This window comes from Tachyglossus aculeatus, chromosome 17, assembly GCF_015852505.1.
Source record: "Tachyglossus aculeatus isolate mTacAcu1 chromosome 17, mTacAcu1.pri, whole genome shotgun sequence".
Classification (NCBI taxonomy): domain Eukaryota; kingdom Metazoa; phylum Chordata; class Mammalia; order Monotremata; family Tachyglossidae; genus Tachyglossus; species Tachyglossus aculeatus.
The window spans coordinates 41,433,672-41,455,092 of NC_052082.1; the positions used below are offsets into that span (position 1 = coordinate 41,433,672).

The 21,421-nt window shown below is 45.3% G+C and overlaps 1 protein-coding gene across 3 annotated transcripts in view; it reads left to right on the forward strand.

Annotated features, from left to right (window-relative positions):
* Window positions 1-7,651: 7,651 nt before the first annotated feature.
* Window positions 7,652-21,421, forward strand: part of LOC119939569 (killer cell lectin-like receptor subfamily B member 1) — a 34,351-nt gene continuing 20,581 nt past the window's right edge. For 2 of the 3 annotated variants that reach the window (XM_038759668.1, XM_038759670.1), the window contains exons 1-2: window positions 9,075-9,121; window positions 12,741-12,945. The gene's annotated coding sequence lies outside the window, so the exon portion shown is untranslated. Of the gene's footprint in view, window positions 7,754-9,074; window positions 9,122-12,740; window positions 12,946-21,421 lie in introns of those variants that run through there. The other variant, XM_038759669.1, reaches the window with a different exon arrangement.

The window sequence follows — 21,421 nt, forward strand, 5'->3', positions numbered from 1 at the left end:
CCTCTCTGTGATGAGGTTGAACTGTCTTTAGGGCAAAAGATTGTTTGTGTCCTCATCCATAGAGATCTGTATTAAATATTGCAATAAAAATCCCCTTGTGCTGTGTTCCTGAGACTTGATTTTTTTGTACTAGACATACCCCAGCATTTAGAACAGTGCTTGACACATAGTAAGTGCCTATGAAATACCATAAAAAAGCTACTTCTACCTTGGATTCTGAGCTTCATGTGTGACAGGGATGGTGTATGACAATAATCTTGTATCTACTTCAGTGCTTAGTACAGTGTTTAGTACATAGTAAATATTTAACAAATACTATCTAAACTAATACTCAGATCATTTGTATATGTTGCCGTATGGTTTTCTTTGGTATGTGTGTGTATATGAAGAAACCAAAGCAACCCGTTGCTTAATGAATTCACTGGGCTGAGGGGTGGACTGCTGACTCCAGGAATTACGTGTCTGACTGATTCAAACACAATCTGTTCAAGAAGCACAGAGAAATGGGCATCAAATACGATGCAGGCTACTTAATTTCGGACCAATAGAAATGAATCAAGGTCCAGTCAGCGCGTTTGGTCTTCGTGAATACAAAAAGAAGCCAGGTATGTCACTCCTCTCTCCTGGCCTGTAACATTTGAGGGAGGAAAGGGGGTTAAAAGCGAAACAGAGCACTGGTTGAATCCAGCCGAAACTAGGTCCCATCCGAGCTGACTGGGGAATCAGTCAATGTCGTATTTTTTGAGCATTTAGTGTGGGCACAGCGCTTTACCAAGCGCTTGGGAAAGTCTCTGTCTTATGCTGTCTCGTCGTCTCCGACCCATAGCGACATGATGGGCTTATCTCTCCCAGAACACCCCACCTCCATCTGCAATTATTCTAGTAGTGTATCCATAGAGTTTTCTTGGTAAAAATACAGAAGTGTACAATATAACAATATAATAGACACATTCCCTGCCCATAATGAGCTTACCATCTAGAGGGGAAGACAGACATTAATATAAATAAATAAATTACAGATATGTACATAAGTGCTGTGGGGCTGGGAGGGGAGATGAATAAAGGGACAACAGGGCTTTTCATAATTATAGTACTTGTTATGCATTTACAATGTGCCAAGCACTGCTCTAAGCCCTGGGGTAGATAAAAGTGGACACAGTCCCTGTCCCACATGGGGTTCACACTCTTAATCCCCATTTTACAGATGAGGGAACTGAGGCCCAGAGAAGTTAAGTGATTTTGCCCAGGGTCACACAGCAAACATGTGGCAGAACTGGTATTAGAACCCAGATCCTTCTGATTCCCAGGCCAGTGATTTATCCACTAAGCCATTCTGCTTCAGCATTGTGAAAAAAAGAAGTGGGAGAGATTCCCCAGAAGCCACTAGGAAGGTAAAGGTGATGGAAGGTTTTCTCTGGATGGGGTCAGAGTCAGTTGAATGAAGCTGGGCTCACAGCATGGTGTCCCCCAGGGCTAGGCCTGATGAGAACAAGATCTGCTCACTCTCCCCTTTACTGCTCTGTCACTCTCCTCCTTTGGGACCAGTGGGAAACAGCAGGTCTTCCTAACTTCGAGGAACTGGCCTCAGTGTATATTCTGGTAAATCAATCAATCGATCGATCAATTGTACCGATTGATCACTTGCTGTGGGTAGAGCACTGTGCTAAGTGCTTGGGAGCGTACACTCGAGTAAATCAAGAAGGAACATAGCCTAATGGATAGAGCCCAGGCCTAGGAATCAGAAGAACCTGGGTTCTGATCCCCGCTCCACCACTTTGCTGTGTGATCTTGGGCAAGTAACTTCACTTCTCTGGGCCTCAGCCAACTCATCTGTAAAATGGGGACTAAGACTGTGAGCCCAGTGTGGGACCTGATTACCTTGCATCTACCCTAGAACTTAGAATAGTGTCTGGCCCATAGTATGTTTTTAACGAATACCACAAAAAAAGTAGACACAATCCTTTCCCTTAACAAAAAACAGGTAAGGGAAGGAGCCGAGTATAAAGATAAGTTCGTAAGTGGTGGAGGATTGGTGAGAACCTGTTGGGGAATAGCTAAGTGCATCAGAGAAGCAGCGTGTCTCAGTGGAAAGAGCATGGACTTTGGAGTCAGAGGTCATGGGTTCAAATCCCCGCTCCACAAATTGTCACCTGTGTGACTTTGGGCAAGTCACTTAGCTTCTCTGTGCCTCAGTTACCTCATCTGTAAAATGGGGATTAAGACTGTGAGCCCCATGTGGAACAACCTGATCACCTTGTAACCTCCCCAGCACTTAGAACAGTGCTTTGCACATAGTAAGCGCTTAATAAATGCCACTATTATTACTATTATTATTCAGAGGGTATGGACTCAAGTGCAAAAGTGATACAGAAAAGGGGAAATAGGTTGGGGAGTTGAGAGGTTAGTCAAGGAAGGCTTCCTGGAAGAAATATGATTTTAGTGGGGCTTTGAAAGTGGGGAGAACAGTGGTCTCTAGACTAAGCTCCTTGCAGGCAGGGAACATGTCCACCAACCCTGTTTTGTTGTAAAAGTTGTGGTATTTGTTAAGCACTTACTATGCGCCGGGCATTGCTCTAAGCACTGGGGTAGATACAAGCAAATTGAGTTGGAGACAGTCCCTGTACCATATGGGGCTCATAGTGTCAATCCCCATTTTACAGATGAGGTAACTGAGGCTCAGAGAAATGAAGTGACTTGCCCGAGGCCACACTGCAGACAAATTGGCAGAACTGGGATTCGAACCCAATACCTTCCGACTCCCCAGCCAGTGCTCTATCCACTACATCATGCTGCTCTACCGCAAGTGTTGTTCTCCCCCAAGCATTTAGTACAGTCCTCTGCAAACAGTAAATGCTCAGTAAATATAATGGATTGATTGTTCTGTTGGCTATGAAGCAGGAGGTAGTTGTGGGTCACCAGGAAGTGAGTTTAAAGGACGGTTTGAACATCATGATTGGTTAGCACTCTAGTTTTGTGCCCACTAAAATCTAATTAAGGGAATTCATGGCTGGGTTAATCTCTTTCCATCACAGAGCCACATGCCCCAGGCTGACGCCCACGCCCTGCCTTAGCAGTGCCCTCTCCTTGCCCAGTGCCCTCCCCTGCCCTGCCCTCCCTTCGTCTCTCATCCCTGCTTGCCCCACCCTCTCTTACCCCCACCCCTTGCTCCATCTGCCTGCCCCCACACTCCTGGCACTCCAGGGCCTCCTGAAGGGCCACTACTGAAAGTTGTCTTGTCAATTGTGGATTTTTAATTTGGAAATTTGTCCCATTGCCCTCACCGGACCCTTCCCTGTGACGTGGTTCCTGACATCCTAAACCTCCTGAGGGCTCAGTCAGTCAGTCAGTCAGTCAGTCAATTGTATTTATTGAGAGTCTACATGTGCAGAACACTGAACTAAACACTAGGGAGAGTACGATATAACTATAAACAGATACGTTAGATACATACAGATACATTACAGATAGAGAAGCAGCGTGGCTCAGTGGAAAGAGCACGGGCTTTGGGGTCAGAGACTGTGGGTTCAAATCCTGGCTCCGCCAATTGTCAGCTGTGTGACTTTGGGCAAGTCACTTAACTTCTCTGGGCCTCAGTTCCCTCATCTGTCAAATGGGGATGAAGACTGTGAGCCCCACATGGGACAACCTGATTACCTTGTATCTACCTCAGTGCTTAGAACAGTGCTTGGCACATAGTAAGCGCTTAACAAATACCAACGTGATCATTATTATTATACATTCCCTGCCCACAACCAGCCTAAAGTCTAGAGGGTGAGACAGACATGAATATGAATAAGTAAATTACAGATATGTATGTAAGTGCTGGGAGGTGGGATGAACAAAGGGAGCAAGTCAGGAGGATGCAGAAGGGAGTGGAAAAAGGAGAAAGAAGGGTTTAGTCAGGAAGGCCTCTTGGAGGAGAAGTGCCATCGATAAGACTTTGAAGGCCGGGAGGAGGGGGGGGGGAGTAATTGTCTGTTGGATATGAGGAGGGAGGGCATTCCAGGCCAGAGGTTGTGAGAGTTACAGTGTATGTGACTGTGCTGTAGTTGTGACTGTGGCTTTGAAAGTGACTGTGGCTGTAACTGGCTGGGCTAAGGCTGTGGCGGTGACTTTGGCTATGGTTGTGGCTATGACAGTGACAGTGACTGTAAATGTGGCTGGACTATGGCTGTGGTTGTGGCTGTGGCTGTGGCTGTGACAGTTGCAATGTCTGTGACTGTGCTGTGGCTGTAGCTGTGACAGTGACAGTGAGTGTGACTTTGGCTGGGCTGTGGCTGTGGTTGTAGCTGTGGCTGTGACAGTGACTGTGGTTGTGATTATAGCTGTGACAATGACTGTGACTGTGGCTGGCTGCAGAGGAGCCTGATTTTCAGCATCTGCTCTGCCGCTTTGTGCTTTTCAGATTCTCAGGCCCTCTAGTTTCCTCCTGGAGATTATGGCTCAGACCCAGTTCCTGCATGACTCTAAAACCACCATCTGAGTCCAGGCAGTCACAGTCATGTTTTTGACTGCATTTCTGGCAAGTGAGTAACCATTTGGCAAGCTTCCCTACCTTCCCCTCCCTGGCCTGTACGAACAGACCCAACCCATCCCTCTACTATTCCTCCACCCATCTTCCTCTTCCCTCCCCAACCTTACTCTTAACCCCCTTCAACTGTGAATCCCATATGGGGCAGAGACTACGTCCGATCTGCTCCTACTGCATGTATACCAGGGTTTAGTACGGTGCTTGGCACATAGAAAAGACTTAACAAATTTTACTCATAATTATCATTATTATCATTATTATACCAATCTTTTCTTTTTCCTGGTCCATCATACACACTGAGCAGTGTTCCCAGAAGAGCCCTGCATATGCCCTAGGACCTGCTCCCTTCCTCTGTGAAAAGGAGGGAGACCTTCATTTCCCAGTAGGGAATGTTGCCAAATCTACTCTTGCTATGACTAAGTAAAATGTGGTGTGATGCAATCCACTTTTGGGCCAGCTGTGTGACTTGTGGAGACAAAAGTGAGATTGAGAGTCCAAACTGTGAGTCCAGCTTCCTTCTACAATAAGCTCTTTGTGTGCAGGGAATTTGTATGCCAACTCTGTTTTATTGTACTCGCCCAAGCACTTAGTACAGTGCTCTACACAGTAAGTGCTCAATAAATGTCATTGATTGATCGGACAGGGAGATACAGAAGACCATTTAGCTGAACCAGAATTTGACTTTGGAGTGAAACTTGGAGGAGTCCAGCTAAGCAAGGTTGAGGGGTCCGTCGATAATTTGCCTGGTTCGGTGGGAATTATTTTCAGAACCTCTGAAAGGGGAGAACTGAGACCTCAAAGGCAGAAGGCAGAATAGCCTGAGGGAAGGGTCAGATGGTCCAGGCTTTTTTCTGAACTGTTGGGAGAAGACTGGGGATGGGGAAAATATATTTAAAGGGAATTTCTTGGGAGCTACCTTATAATAATATTAATAATAATAAAGTGCGTACTATGTTCCAAGCACTGTGCTAAAAACAGGGTTTATTATAAGATAATCAGGTTGGGCACAGTCCCTGTTCCCCAGTTGTCTCACCTGGAACTCAAGGTCTAAAGGAAAGGGAATACAGGGAAGATAAGAAATCCCCATTTCACAGATGAGGAAACTAAGGAATGGATGGATAAGTCAAGTGACTTGTCCAAGGTGACAATAGCAGGCAAGTGGCAGAGCTGGGATTAGAACCCAGATCTCCTCGATTTCCAGTCCATTAATCATTCCTATGCACCATTCTGCTTCCTCTAGTCTCTTCCACAAATCAGTTATTTAATCAATGATACTTAATGAGCTCTTCCTGTGTTCAAAGCACTGTGCTAAGCACTTTGGAGAGTACAGTGCAATAGAATTGGAAATGTCCAAAATGAAAGTCCATGAGGCTTAATGGAACTAGAGGGGTTTTTCTTTTTGTTGTTGTTTTTTAATGGTATTGATTAAGTTCTTACTATGTGCCAGTCACTGTACTAAGTGTTGGCGTTCCAGAGACACAGAAGGACGCAGTGATGATGATGATGATGATGATGTTGCTGGTATTTATTAAACACTTCCTATGGAACCAGCACTGTAATAAGCATTGCAGTAGATACAAGATATTTAGATTAGACACAATCCCACAAACGCCTCTCTATCTAAATCGGAGGGGGAACAGAATTTTATTCCCATCTTATCAGTGAGAAAATGGATGAACAGAGAAGTTGAGTCACTTGCCCAAAGGGCCATACACAGCAAGTAGTGATCTAGAGAGACCTATTCATCCAGTCTTGGGGATTAAAAACTCCCTATTACCCAAGACTTTGAAGGATGAAGTCATTGCAGTAGAAAAGAAGGATAATTTCATGTATGGGTGGTGGAGGGGGGAAGGGAAATGAGTCAATACATTTATTCATTTTTTAAATTTAGCTTCAACACATAGTTGGGGCTAGTATCTGCTGTCTGTCTCACAGGAATTGGCAGGCCAAAATGTGACTGTCCCTTCTGCTTTGTTCCAGGTTTGCCATCAGAGGAGAAGGAGAATATTCCTTCCTGAATGAAAATGGCATCAGCAACGCTAGGCAGTTCATAGAGAAGAGGTGGATTTGCAGCAAAGCCCTTAGCTCTCTATCTGGTTAGTAGATCAATGACTAAATGGTATTTATTGCACACCTACTGTGTGCGGCACTCTGTATACTAACACTTGGGGGAGTACAATATAACAGAGTTGGTAGATGTGTCTCCTGGATCATGTCAGGAAATTTTTATATCCTCTGCTCGTGTCTTGCTAACTCAGACCTCAAATTAAGCAAACCCTCAAAAACCATGAAACCCAAAAGAACGAGCAGTCTATTTAGAGACCGACCACTGCCCTTTGGATTCATGAAGGATGTTGTGTGGCCTAGTGGGTGAGAAGCAGTGTGGCCCAGTGGGTAGAGCACGTGCCTGGGAGTCAGAAGGACTTGGGTTCTAATCCCGGCTCTGCCGCTCATCTGTTTTGTGACTGTGGGCAAGTCACTTCACTTCTCTGGGCCTCAGTTCCCTCATCTGTAAAATGGGGATGAAGAATGTGAGCCCCATGTGGAGCATAGACTATGTTCAACCTGTTCATGTTATATAATAATAATAATAATAGCATTTATTAAGCGCTTACTATGTGCAAAGCACTGTTATAAGCACTGGGGGGCATACAAGGTGATCAGGTTGTATATCTACCTCAGAGCTTAGTTAAATGCCTGGCATAGAGTAAGGGCTTAATGAATGCTATTTAAAAAAAAATAAAAAATTTAAAAAATATTTTTAAAATGTTGGTGAGGGTGAAATTTCATCCATGGCTATTGTTGAGACAAAGAGAGTTTCACCCATGCTGGAAGCAGTGTAACCTAGTGGAAAGAGCATGGGACTGGGATTCAGAGGACCTGGGTTCTAATCTCAGCTCTGCCACTTGTCTGCTGTGTGAACTTGGGCAAGTTACTTCACTTCTCTGTGCCTCAGTTACCTCGTCTGAGAAATAGGGACTGTGAGCCCCATGTGGGACATGGATTGGGTCCAGTCTGATTAGTTTGTTTCTACCCAATGCTTAGTTCAGTGCCTGGGCTGGGAGGCCTGTTCTTGGCTATCGCCCGATCGGAATAAACAGTACCTGTTTAAGTGAGGATGAGTGAGCTGATTGGACATTAAAGTGTTGCAGTAAAAGACATTGTTCTCTGTCCAACAACCAAGAGGCCCACTTTGACTTCGCTACAGACCCAGGACTTCAGGTTGGTTCATTCATTCATTCAATCATATTCATTGAGCGCTTACTGTGTAAGCACTGTACTACGTGCTTGGGAAAGTACAATGCAACAATAAACAGACACATTCCCTGCCCACTTTAGGTCGGCCGGGGGCACAAGGATTCCCCGGGAGGGGCTGGAATTCTCTAGTAGCTCCTCTGACTTTCTCCTACTGCAGCTGTGGCCCCTCCCCAGACTGAGAGAGCCTGTGTGCTTCTGTGAGCATAGTTGCGTGCAAAATAAGAGTGTGTCTGTGGCTTTGTATGGATGTCTGGGGTTGTGTGGGTATCGGTGGATTTGTGTGTGTGTCTGGGAGTTTATGTGCGTGTCTGTGGGTTTGTGTGTGCCTGTGAGTTTCTGTGCGTGTGCCTGTGAGTTAGTGTGTATCTGAGTTTGTGTGTATGGAAGTGGATTTGTGTGTGTGACTGTGGGTTTGTATATGTGCCTGTGGGTTTACGTGTGCATCCCTGGATTTGGGTGTGTATGTGACTGTGTCTGTGGGTTTGTGTGTGTCAATGGATTTGTGTATTTAACTGAGAGTTTGTGGATGTCTCTGGGTTTGTACATGTTCCTGTTGGCTTGTGTGGAGATCAATGGATTTCTGTGTGTGGGTGTGTGTGTGTGCCTGTAGGTTTGCGTGTGTGTGTCAATGAATTCATGTGATTATCTGTGAGATTGTGTGTGACGATGGGTGTGTGTATGTGTCTGTGGGTTTGTGGGCATCTGTGAGTTTGTGCATCTTCAACTGTGGTTTGAACACAAGTTTCGGGGAAGAAATGAAACTGGAGAGTTAGTCTAATTTGTCTGCCAAGACCCAACCCTACTTTTTACAACTGAGCTTCTTCTGTGCAGTGTTCTTGTATGTGGCTCTCGAGGAAGTTTATGCCGAGCACATTTTGTTGTTGCCACAGGAGGAAAGCAACTGGGCCAGGGGGTCTGGGCAGTGAGGGGAACACCACCCCTCAAACCTCGCCCGGGCTGGAAGGATCCCACTGGGCAGGGGAAACAGGAGCAGGGCAAGGTGAAAAATAACAATAATAAAAATAATAAAGTGCAGCTTTTGTTAAGTGCTTACTTCGTGCCAAGCACTGTCCTAAACCCTGGGGTAGATACAAGATAATCAGGTTGGACATAATCCCTGTCCCACATGGGGCTCACAGTCTTATTCCCCATTTTACAGATGAGTTAACTGCGGCACAGAGAAGTGAAGCGACTTTCCCAAGGTCAGCCAGCAGACATGCGGCGGAGCCGGGATTAGAATCCAGGTCCTCTGAATCCCAGTCCCGTGGTCTTTCCACTAGACCGTGCTCCTTCACCGGCACAGGAGCTGCTGCAGAGTTTGGAGTTTTAGAGGTGGGTGTGGTTGGGAGTGGGGGCATAAATGTTATCTGTAATTTATTTCAGTGCCCATCTCCCCTGCTAGATTTTAAGCTCCTTGAGGGGAGGGGTTGGGTCAACTGTCTTTATTATATTCTCTCAACACCCACCACGGTGCTCTGCATGCAGTCAGCACTCAATAAATACTACTGATCGATTGATTGACCGGAGGATTTGAGGGGAATTGAGGGGAGCAGGGGAGCTGCAGAGCAATCTGCAGGCCATTAGCCTGCAGATGCAGGATTCTGCACCAGGTATGCCAGCGAAGACTCATTTTGCAACAGCAGCAGCACAGCTAACGCATAGACGACCAAGTCACTGAGGAATGGGAAACACGTATCCTCCAAAAGGAGAGTGGGGTTATTTGAGCGGGAGACCGGGGGCAACTTTCATCTGGCAGATCCAGCTGACCGCAGCCTGACACTCCTCCGAATACACCCCTTTCTTCTTTCTCTGAGCACAGCTGTTGCGATCAGATGGGCCGATGATAGGCAACCTGAAGAGGAGAAGAGTACAATCTCTTTGCAGTTCAGAGGACAGCCGCAGGGAATATAACATCTTCCCCTCATCCTGTCAGCTTGTCTTCCCTCTGGGCTGCTTCTTCCCCAGGTCCCATTTGTTATTTATGGTTTTTTAAGTGCTTACTATGTGCCAGGCACTGTTCTAAGCGCTGGAGTAGATACAAATAATCTGGTTGGACACAGTCCCTGTCCCACACGGGGCTCACAATCTTAATCCCCATTTTACAGATGAGGTAACTGAGGCACAGAGAAGTTAATAATAATAACAATAATAATAACTGTGGCATGTCTTAAGCGCTTTCTATGTGCCAGGCACTGTGCTAAGTGCTGGGGTAGATATAAGGTAATTGAGTTGGACACGGTCCCTGCCTCTCATTGGGCTAACAGTCTTAATACCTATTTTTTAAAGTTGAGGGAACTGAGGCATGGAGAAGTAAAGTGACTTGACCAAGGTCAAACAGCAGAAGTGCAGCGGAGCCCAGGTCCTTCTGACTCCCGGCCCATATTCATCCATTAGGTCACAATGCTTCTCCGGTCCTTTTTTCCACCCTGGCCACAAGATCCAGATCCCTGAAGGGTGGGGGAAAAGGTGAGGATTTAAAGGAGCAGTGTGGCCTAGTAGAATGAGCCGGGGCCTGGGAGGAAAGAGATCTGATTTCTAATCCCGGCAAGCCCGTGATGGAGCTGGGATTAGAATCCAGATCCACTGACTCCCCAAGCCTCTGATCTTTCCATTAGGTTCTACCTTAAACCTTCAATCTGACAGGGGTTGTACACCAACCAGAGGAAATCTTTCTTAAACTTACTTTCCCTCTCACCCATCTTCCACTCACCTCATCTGACAGCTGGAGGAAGAAGAGACTTTCCTCACAGCAAGGAAACTTGTCTGACTCTAACCTCGCTCTCAGATGTCCAACAGAAATCTACAGTGTTCCCAGGCATGGCAGTCATGTGATTTACCAAGATCTCAGTATGTGCTAAACTCTCTGCTAAGTGTTGGGGCACAGACACAATCTAACACAGGTTCTATCCCAGTTGGGCTCACCAAGTAAGAAGCAGGAAGATCAGCACGGACTAAGCCCACCTTTCCACCCTTACTAAATCCTCTTTCCCTCTTCTCCCACTCCCTTCTGTGTCATCCTGACTTGTTCCCTTTATTTATTGCCGCTCCCAACCCCGCATCACTTATGTACATATCTGTAAAACAGTGCCCAGTTCTTAGAACAGTGCTTTGCACATAGTAAGCGCTTAATAAATGCCATGATTATTGTTATTATATTAATGTCTGTCTCCTCCTCTAAAGTCTGTAAGCTCGTTATGGGCAGGGAATGTATCTTTTTATTGTTATACTGTACTCTCCTTAGCACTCTGCACACAGTGAGTGCTCAGTAAATAGGATTTACTGACTCACTGACTGATATTAGTCGTACTAATTAGTATTAGTGGTACTCCTCTAGACTGTAAGCTCCTTGTGGGCAGGATACATCTACCAACTCTGCAATATTCTTCCAAGAGCCTAGTACAGTGCTCTGCACACAGTAAGGTAGCAATAAATACCACTGATTGACAGTGGAAATTCATAAAGCACCCACTTGGTGCAGTGCACTGTACTAGATGGAATAATGAAATTCCCTGCTCACAAGGAGCTTACACTCTAACGGGAAACAAACATAAAAATCTTTAAGAATAGAGTGGTAAAAATGAATAAATTGGGCAGACACGTATACATGAGTGTGAAGAAGGGTCAATTACACTGTGAGCCTCATGTAGGACAGGGACTGTGTCCAACCTGATTATCTTGTACCTACTCCAGTGCTTAGCACAGTGCTTGGCACATAGTAAGCTCTTAACAAGAACCATTAAAAAAAATATGGGACCGAGACTGTGCCCAAACTGATTAACTTTATCTACCCCAGCTCTTAGTATTCTAAGAGCTTGGGATGTAGTAAGTGCTTAACAATAAATCAATGATTATTATTATCATATTTGATATGAGCAATTTCATAAGTGCTGGTGTTGACTGAAAGGATGATAAAAAATTTTATCCCCATTTGACTGATAAGGAAACTAAGGCACAGAGAGACTATGAGATTTAGCAGGTCAGCAGCAGAACTGAGGTTAGATCTCAGGTTTTGACTCCCAAGCCCATGCTCTTTCCACTAGTACACTCTGCCCTTCATCAGTAGCCTAGTGGAAAGAGCGCAGGATTAGGACTCAGGAGACCTGAGTTCTAATCCTGACAACCCCACTTGCCTGCTCTATGACACTAGGCAAGTCATTTGACTTCTCTGCGCCTCAGTTTCCTCATCCATAAAATGGAGATTAAATAGCTGTTCTTCCCTCCCCTTAGATGGTGAACCCTATGTGGAACACAGACTGTGCCCAATCTGATTACCCCAGTGCTTGGCACATAGGAAGAGCTTAACAAATAGCACAATTATTATAACAAGTATAATACCTTGGGGCAGCTGGAGAGAGTTAAGGTAGGTCTCATGTAAATCTAGAGGTTTTTACAACTGCCCCAAACCCCATGAAGTAGTAAATAGAGCATGGGCCTGGGAGCCAGAGGGTCATGGGTTCTAATCCCAGCTCCATCACTTAATAATAATAGCACTGTTGCCTGCTGTGTGACCTTGGGCAAGTCACTTCAATTGTCTAGGCCTCAGTTACATCATCTATAAAATGGAGAGTGAGACTGTGAGCCCATGTGGGACAGGGACTGTGTCCAACCCAATTTGCTTGTATCCACCCTGGTGCTTAGTACAGTGCCTCACACATAGTAAGTGCTTAACAAAAATGACAATTATTATTAATCCAGGGCAGCCAAAAGCATCCAGGACTTAAATTCAGCATCCAGGGAGATTAGATTAGATTAGCCTGGAGTGACCACCCCTCCAAACAATATTCAGGCTCTAGGAATCTCAAACCCTTACCACCATCCACCGCTTTGAGGACTTGTTGGTCATTTGACATGAAACTTTCTGCCCCGGGGCTCTACAGGCAATTTGTCCCACTCTGGGTACCAGAGAATACTTTGAAACAAAGCAGCCCTGGATTCTGTTCCTCTCTCTCAGTTCCAGAGTTGGATGAAACCAGCAAGCATTTCCCCATCAGATATAAAACCCCACCAAACACTCACAGCTGAGGATCAAAAGTGAAGCCATCCACCCAGGACCAGGTCCCCTCCAGGGAGAAGACGTTCAGGCCGATCCAAAAGAACATCCCATCTTCAATCTGACTCAGTATGAAATCCTGCCAAGGAGATGCCAACACAGCTAGGTGAGTAGATGCAGTGACAATACCCTGATTGTTTCAACATCTGTTCATGAACAACCTGGAGTGTTGGCAAGGTATTGGAGTGGTGGGGAGGAATGAATGGGCTTAGACATGTGCTAGGAAAGTTGGGATGGAGAGAAGATCATCTTCATTATCATCATCAGTAGTATTTATTAAGCGCTTGCTGTGTGAGAGCACTATACTAAGCATTTGAAAGTGTATGATTCAACACAGCTAGTAGACACATTTCCTGCCCACAATGAGTATACAGTCTAGAGGGAGAGGCAGACATTAATTAATATAAGTAAATGTATATAAAATTTTTTTGGAGTCTGAGGATTAGAAGGGAGTTTTCCAGAAGAAGAAGAGCTCTCCTTCTGCTTTGGCAGAGAGGTTTGCCTCTCTGTGATAAAAAAAAAAACTCTGGACCAAGGTCTGGATTCAAGATCCTCCATTGACTCTCTCTCCCTTTTACCTTTCCTCTCTCTTCTCCCTCTAGATCCCAGCTCACATACTTCTTTCGATCCAACCTTCACTCACCTTGTCCTGTTCCTCCTTCTTAACTCTTTAAGGGACCAACTAATGCTTGCCTGGAACTCCCTTGTCCCTTTCAGATTCACCAAATCATATCCCTCTCCATCCTAAAAAAAATCACCTCCTCCAAGAAGCTTCTCCTGATTTTCCCTCACCTTCTTATCCATGTCACCTGTCAGCCACTTTAGCACTAATTGGTATAACTGTTTCTTTATATGGATTCAAATATATAAATGTCTGTTGTGTTTGTACACTCTTTCCCTTTAACCTCTTATTTGTTTAACAATTTATGAGGGGCTCATCCCTGCCATTAGATGGTAAGCTCCTCAGGAGCACAGAAATTACATCTAATTTCTATTGTATATTCTCAAATGCTGACTACAGGGCTTATATTGCTTAGATTGTATATATCCCAGCACCTAGTCTTTAGATTGTAAGCTCCTTGTGGGCAGGGAATGTGTCTTACATTGTTATATTGTACTCTCCCAAATGCTTAGTACAGTTCTCTGCGCACAATAAATGCTTAATAAATACAATTGGCTGACTGACTTAGTACAGTGCTTGTCATATAATAAGTGCTTAAAAATTATTATAGTAATTATTATTATTATTTTCAAGTGGCACAATTACAGCCAGGGCTAAGTGCTATTGATGATGAAGACTCCGTCCAATTTTCTCAAATGCTGAGCAGAATGCTCATTTTGCTTGTATTGAATCTATCCCAAGGCTTAGTAAAGTACTTGGCAATTCCAACCAGTGCATAGTGCTGTTGATGAGGAAAACAATGCAGATGGAAGAAACTGGTCCCAGCTTATGAATGCTGTCCATGGAATGATGTTTGAACCCATGCGTCCCCTCTGCTACAGTAGCTGAGGCTGATCCTGATTGGGGCAGTCCATCTCCCCACTTAGCAAAATGTCTGTCTTCCCCTCTAGATGATGATGATGGTCTTTCTTAAGTGCTTACTCTCTGCCAAGCGCTGTTCTAAGCCCTGTGGTAGATACAAGGTAATCAGGTTGGACGCAGTCCCTGTCCCACGTGAGGCTCACAGTCTTAATCCCTGTTTTACAGATGAGGTAGCTGTGGCACAGAGAAGTGAAGTGACTTGCCCAAGGTCACACAGTAGACAAATGGTGGAGCAGGTCATTCTGGCTCCCAGGCCTGTGCTCTATCCACTCCGCCATGCTATAAACTCTTCTAGACTGTAAGCCAGTGTGGGCAGGGATTGTATTTTTTTATTGCTGAATTGTACTTTCCAAGTGCTCAGTACAGTGCTCTGCACACAGTAAGCACTCAGTAAATATGATTGAATTGAATTGAATGTGTGGGCAGGGATAGCATCTACCTACCCTACTGTATTAGGCCCTCCCAAGTACTTAGTTATAATCAATCAATAAATCAATGATAGTTATTTAGGGCTTACTGTGAGCAGAGCATTGTACTAACTACATAGAGTACAATATAGCAGATTTAATAGACATTCAGTACCCACAAGGAACTTACAGTCAAGAGGGAGAAGCAGACATTAAAATAAATTATATATATGTACTTGGGTGCTGTGGGGCTGAGAGTGGGTGAGTATAAGCGCTTAGTACAGTGCTCTGCACACAGTAAGCGCTCAATAAATACAATAGGAATGAATGAATAGGGTACAACGCCAAGTGAAATGGAGATGCAGAATGGAGAAAGAGTGGGGAAAATGAGGGCTTAGTTGGGGAAGGTCTCTTGGAGGAGAAGTGATTTTAATAAGACTTTGAAGGAGGGGGAGAGTGGTAGTCTGTTGAATATGAAGGATGCAGGAGTTCCAAGGTGAGGGCAAGAAGTGGGCGAGAGATCAGTGGTGAGATGGAGGAGACTGAGGTACAATGAGTAGGTTGGTGTTAGAAGAGTGAAGTTACTGTTCTGAGTTGTAGAAGGAAATCAGAGAGGTAAGGTCGGAGGGGGAAAGGTAATTGCATACTTTAAGGGTAATAGGAGTTTCTGTTTGTTGCGGAGGTGGATGGGCAACCACTGGAGGTTCTTGAAGAGTGTGGAAACATGGACTGAATGGTTTTATAGAAAATTGATCCAGGCAGCAGAGTGAAGTATGAATTGGAGTGGGGAGAGACAGTGGGCAGGGAGGTCAGCAAGGAGGCCGGTGAACTCATCAAGGCAGGATAGGATAAGTGCTTGGATCAAAGCGATAGCAGTTTGGATAATGCCAAGATTAAAGGCTTGAGAGGCAGGGAGGATGGCAGTGCTGTCGCCGGGAATGGGAAAGTCAGGGGTAGGGCAGGTTCTTGCTGGGAAGATGAGGAGTAGATACGGAGTTCTGTTTTGGAGACATTAAGTTTGAGATGTTGGAGGAACATTTAAGTAGACATGTCCTAAAGGCAGGAGGAAGTATGAGACTGCAGAGAAGGAGAGAGGTAGATTTGGGAATCATCTATATAGCGATGGTAGTCAAAGTCAAGGAAGTGAATGAAGTTCTCCAAAAGAGTGGGCACAGATGGAGAATAGAATGGTACTGTATTCTGCACTCAATAAATACACTGATTGATTGACTGATTGATTGATTGAATGAGTCAGTGAAGGGGAGGGTCAGGTCCCTGTTATGACTGACTGAAATTTTGGGTTGCCCCAGCACGATCCTCCCAAATCCCTCACCAGCTCTTCGTGGTCTTGGATTACCAGCAGGCCCGACTTCTGGGTCAAACAGTCATCCAGGCTCCTACTCCAGGAAGCGAACTCCTTGGAAAACCAGTAGCATTTCTCCCAGCTCCACAGCCAGTCGATGGGACAGGCTCTGAGCAGGGGTTCCACTGGGAAAGGAGAAGAGAAAGCAAGAGGAGACAGAAGGGTGACTTTGGACCCGTAGCTACTTCCCCTCCAGCTTGTTGTGAGTGCCACTTTCTTAGGGAAGGTGAGCTTTTTCTCTTAGAGAAGATCCTCTTTCCCCAAAAGATGGCATCCACGGGGAGAAGTCAGAGTTTTGTTTTGAGTAAATGAAAGCCAGCCTAAATCCTCCAGAACCTGAGCTTTAGTGCTGGGTTCCCACCTTGAATATCAAAATTGGTCAGTCCTTCAATAACCATTTATTAAAACCATAGACTATGAACTCATTATGGGCAGGGACAGTGTCCACCAACTCTGTTGTATTGTATTCTCTCAAACATAATGGATCAGACATAATCTTTCTCCCACACAGGGCTTTCAATCCAGGTGGGGAGGTGCATCTCTCATGAACTAGGAAAATCCAAGTAAAGTCTTAATTTCCCAAACTTACCGTCTGTGTTAGCAGAGTGTGAGCTGTATCAGTAAGACATCTTCATGTAGTTCCACTAGATTGTAAGCCCCCTCCAAGAACAGGGATAGTGTCTACCAAATCTAGCATACTCTTATTCCTTAACGTTATTTGTGTGCCAAGGCCACAGTCTGGATCTTAAGGGGCCGAGAATATTGTTGGTGCAGAACTTGTGTGGCTGTAAGGGATGGAAACTCTAAATCAATCAATCAATCAATCATACTTATTGAGGGCTTACCGTACTAAGCATTTGGGAGAGTACAACACACCGATACAATGGGCACGTTTTTTGCCCATAACGAGCTTACAGATAGATTAGATACAGTGCGATGTCTGAGGAAACACGATAGCATCTTTTGGTTTCTCCCTGCGGACATGGAAAATCTACTGCTGCCAAATACACTGGAAATAGCTGAGGGCAGCCACTCAGGAGGCTGGATTTGGTCACTGCCTATGAAGAATTGGCACTCAAAATTTCCCCTACAGAATTAGCTGAAATACAGGATGTAAGTTGATCAGACGTTGGGGGGGCGGTGTGCGCGCGCCAGTGTTGTGTGAGCTGGTAGGGAATGGATTACCCATTGGCTCAGGAGTCAAAGCTGAGTTAGTGGCAGAAAAGCAGCAATGACCTAGTGGAAAGTGCACTGGCCCCGGAGTCAGAGGATCTGGGTTCTAATTCCATTCTGCCACACAGATCAGGGTGTGACTTCCTAACCCCTAGGTGACAGTGACCCAGATTTTTGCATTTTTACATATCAACCTCCGCCTGCCTTCACACCAACCCAGCCCCTGCTTCCTCCTAAACGCTGGCTTCTTCACTCAAGGACCCAAGGTGAGCACACAATTCAACAATCTCCTCAGGGAATTACCAGATTAAGTAGTTATTGCTGTTGATTACCTCACCTACAATGTTAAACTTCCCTGACCCATTATGTCCCCTCAATCCCCACCCTCCAATCAGCCCATTCCAGTCCTCCCCCTCCCCTAGAACTCCCCACACAGCCTCAGCCAAGTGCAGCCCGTGGAACCCCCCAACTCCATCATGGGGAAGCTTCCCTTCATCCTTGACCTGTTCCTGATCCAGTCACCGCTCCTTGTCACCATCACTGAAAGCTGGCTCTCCCCAGATGACCTGATCTCCCCCGCTGCTCTCTCCAGAGTGGGTCTGATCTTCACCCACTCCCCCAGACTCACTGGGAAAGGGGAAAGTGTTGGCTTCCTTCTCCTGCCCCAGTGTTGCTTCCACACCATCCCATCTCCCCCATCTCTTTCTTTCTCTTCCTTCAAAGCCTATATAATCCACCTCTGCCACCTACTTCATGGCCTAGACTGTCCTCCCTCTTCATATTCGACAATTACTCTCTCCTACTTCAAAGCCTTATTGAAGGCACATCTCCTCCAAGAGGCCTTCCCTGACTAAACCCTCTTTTCCTTTTCTTCCACTCCCTACTATGTCACCCTGACTTGCTCCCTTTATTCATCCCCCCTCCCAGCCTCACAGCACATATGTACCTATCTGTCATTTATTTATTGATATTAATATCAGTCTCCCCTTCTACACTGTAAGCTCATTGTGGGCAGGGATTGAATCTATTATATTGTTATATTCTCTTTCAAGCACTTAGTACAGTGCTCTGCACTCAGTAAGTGCTCAATATATATAATTGACTGAGTAACTGACTAGCTGCTGTGTGACCTTGGGCAAGTCACTTGCCCAAGCAGTGCTGAGAAGCAGCCAAGCATGCTGAAAATAATAATAATAATGGCACAGCACTGTTCTAAGCACCGGCTCAGTGGAAAGAGCCCGGACTTGGGAGTCAGAGGTCATGGGTTCTAATCCTGGCTCCTCCACTTGTCAGCTGGGTGGCTTTGGGCAAGTCACTTCACTTCTCTGGGCCTCAGTTACCTCATCTATAAAATGGGGATGAAGCCTGTGAGCCCTACGTGGGACACCCTGATTACCTGGTATCTGCCCCAGAGCTTAGAACAGTGCTTTGCACATTGTAAGTGCTTAACAAATGCAATCATTATTATATTATTACTTAACTTTTCTGTGCCTCAGTCCCCTCATATGCAGAATGAGGATTCAATACCTGTTCTCTTTCCTTCCTAGGCTGTGAACTCCTTGTGGGATCTGATGGTCTTTTATCTACCCCAGCGCCTAGTACAGAGCTTGGCACATAGTAAATGCTTTACAAAAACCACAATTATTATTATTATTATTTTTAATAGGGGACTTTTCCTTGTTTCAGTGGTAGATTTCTCCCCTGCCACACAAGAGGCCTGCATTCAATTCCTGGCCAATGCATGTGTGTTTTCCCCCTAATCTGAAAGCTCGATGTGGGCAGGGAATGTGTCTGTTATATTGTGCTCTCCCAAGCACTTAGTACAATGCTCTGCACACAGTAAGCACTCAATAAATATGATTGATTGACTGCAGCTAAAGACTCTCTAAGAAAGCCCCCTGTTAACACCTGGGTAGACGCCAGCCCAGAGGAGACCAGCTCAGGCTCTGGGAAGAAGGAGGCCTGGAATTACAAGCAAAGGGATGGAGGAGGAGCTGGGACCATCACAAATCTTATTGCCCAACTTTCCGCCAGAGGTATTGATGAATGACAGAGAACAACAATAATAGTAGACTGGCAGTAGTAGTCATTAAGTGCTTCTATGTGCAGAGCACTGTACTAAATGCTGGGAAGGTAAACAATGTTGGAAATTAGATAAGGCAGAAAGGGGACACTGGAAATAGACACATAAAGGAAGATAGATTGATAAAACCCTAAAACCACATAAAACTCAAGGACAAATGCACAGAATAAAAACAAAAAGCCAGACGGATTATCACTAGAGGAGCAGAATACAGGGTCTTGTGGCTCAAACTATCAGTAGTATTTATTGAGAGAAGCAGCGTGGCTCAGTGGAAAGAGCCAGGGCTTTGGAGTCAGAGGTCATGAGTTTGAATCCCGGCTCTGCTAATTGTCAGCTGTGTGACTTTGGGCGAGTCACTTAACTTCTCTGTGCCTCAGTTAACTCATCTGTAAAATGCGGATGAAGACTGTGAGCCCCCTGTGGGACAACCAGATCACCTTGTAACCTCCCCAGCGCTTAGAATAGTGCTTTGCATGTGGGAAGTGCTTAACAAATGCCATCATTAGTATTATTATTATCATTATTATTATTATTGAACACTACTCTATGCAGAACACTGTAGTGAGCATTTAGGACAATACAATAGAGTTCGTATCAATCTATGGTATTAATTGAGCACTTACTGTGGGCAGAACAGTGTACTAAGAATTTGAGAGAGTACAATGGAGCAGGTTGATATGATCCCTGACTTCAAGGAGCTTACAGCCTAGTAGGGGAAATATATTGCTGGTGGGGAAGCCACTTGGTATAAAGATATCAATCAGTCAATCGGTCAGTGGTATTTATTGTCTACTCTGCGCAGAGCAAAGTACTAAGTGTTTGGGTGAGTACAATGCAACAGAATTAGCAAACATGTTCCCTGTCCATAATAAACTCACAGTCTAGAGGGGAAGATGGACATTTATATGAATAAATAACTTATGTAATTTAAAGAGACGTGCTGAAGTGCTGTGGGGTTGTGGGTGGGGCGAATATCAAATGTCCGAAGGTCACGGACCCAAGTGCATAGACACAGAATAATAATAATAATAATAATAATAATAATAATAATAATGGCATTTATTAAATGCTTACTATGTGCAAAGCACTGTTCTAAGTGCTGGGGAGGTTACAAGGTGATCAGGTTGTCCCACAGGGGGCTCACAGTCTTAATCCCCATTTTACAGATGAGGTGAAGTGACTTGCCCAAAGTCACACAGCTGACAATTGGCAGAGCTGGGATTTGAACCCATGACTTCTGACTCCAAAGCCTGGGCTCTTTCCACTGAGTCACGCTGCTTCTCTAGAAGGGAGAGTGAGCTGGTGAAAGGCCTTTTGGAGGAGATGTCACCTCAACAATGCTTTGAAGATGGAGAGAGTTGTGGTCTGGCATATATGGAGGGGGAGAGAGTTCCAGGCTAGTGGAAGGACCTGGGAAAGGGGTCTGTCGTGAGATAAACAAGATCGGGGAACAGTGATTTTGTGGCGCTAGAGGAGTGGACTGTGTGGGCTGGGCTGTAGTTGGAGATTAGTGAGGCAAAATAGGATGAGGTGAGCTGATTGAGTGCCTTAAAGCCAGGGGCAAGGAGATGGATGGACAGCAATTGGAGGTTCTTGAGGAGTGAGGAGACAAAGACTAAACGTTTTTGTTGATAAATGATCCGTGAGCAGAGTGAAGTACAGACTGGAGCACAGAGGCCGTAAAGTCAGCCAGGAGGCAGGTGCTGTATTCAGCAGGTAGACTCCACTCAGGACCTAGGGACCCCTGATAGGATTCTGAGGGTCTCTTGTAAGCTCCAGGGCAGAGGCTGGGTCTTCTACTCTCAAATTACTCTCCCAGAGCCTGGAACAGTGCTCAGAATATGGTTAGGCACCTGACAAATGCCGATGACAACCGTGAAGTTGGTGTGGTTTGTGTGTGGGCGCAAGCTCTCATTTAGGCTATTCACAGGTTCGATTGACATTTCGCAGCCTGGCCATGAAGCCCGATGCTACTATCACACCAGATGGTTATGTGAATCTTCCTTAATCACT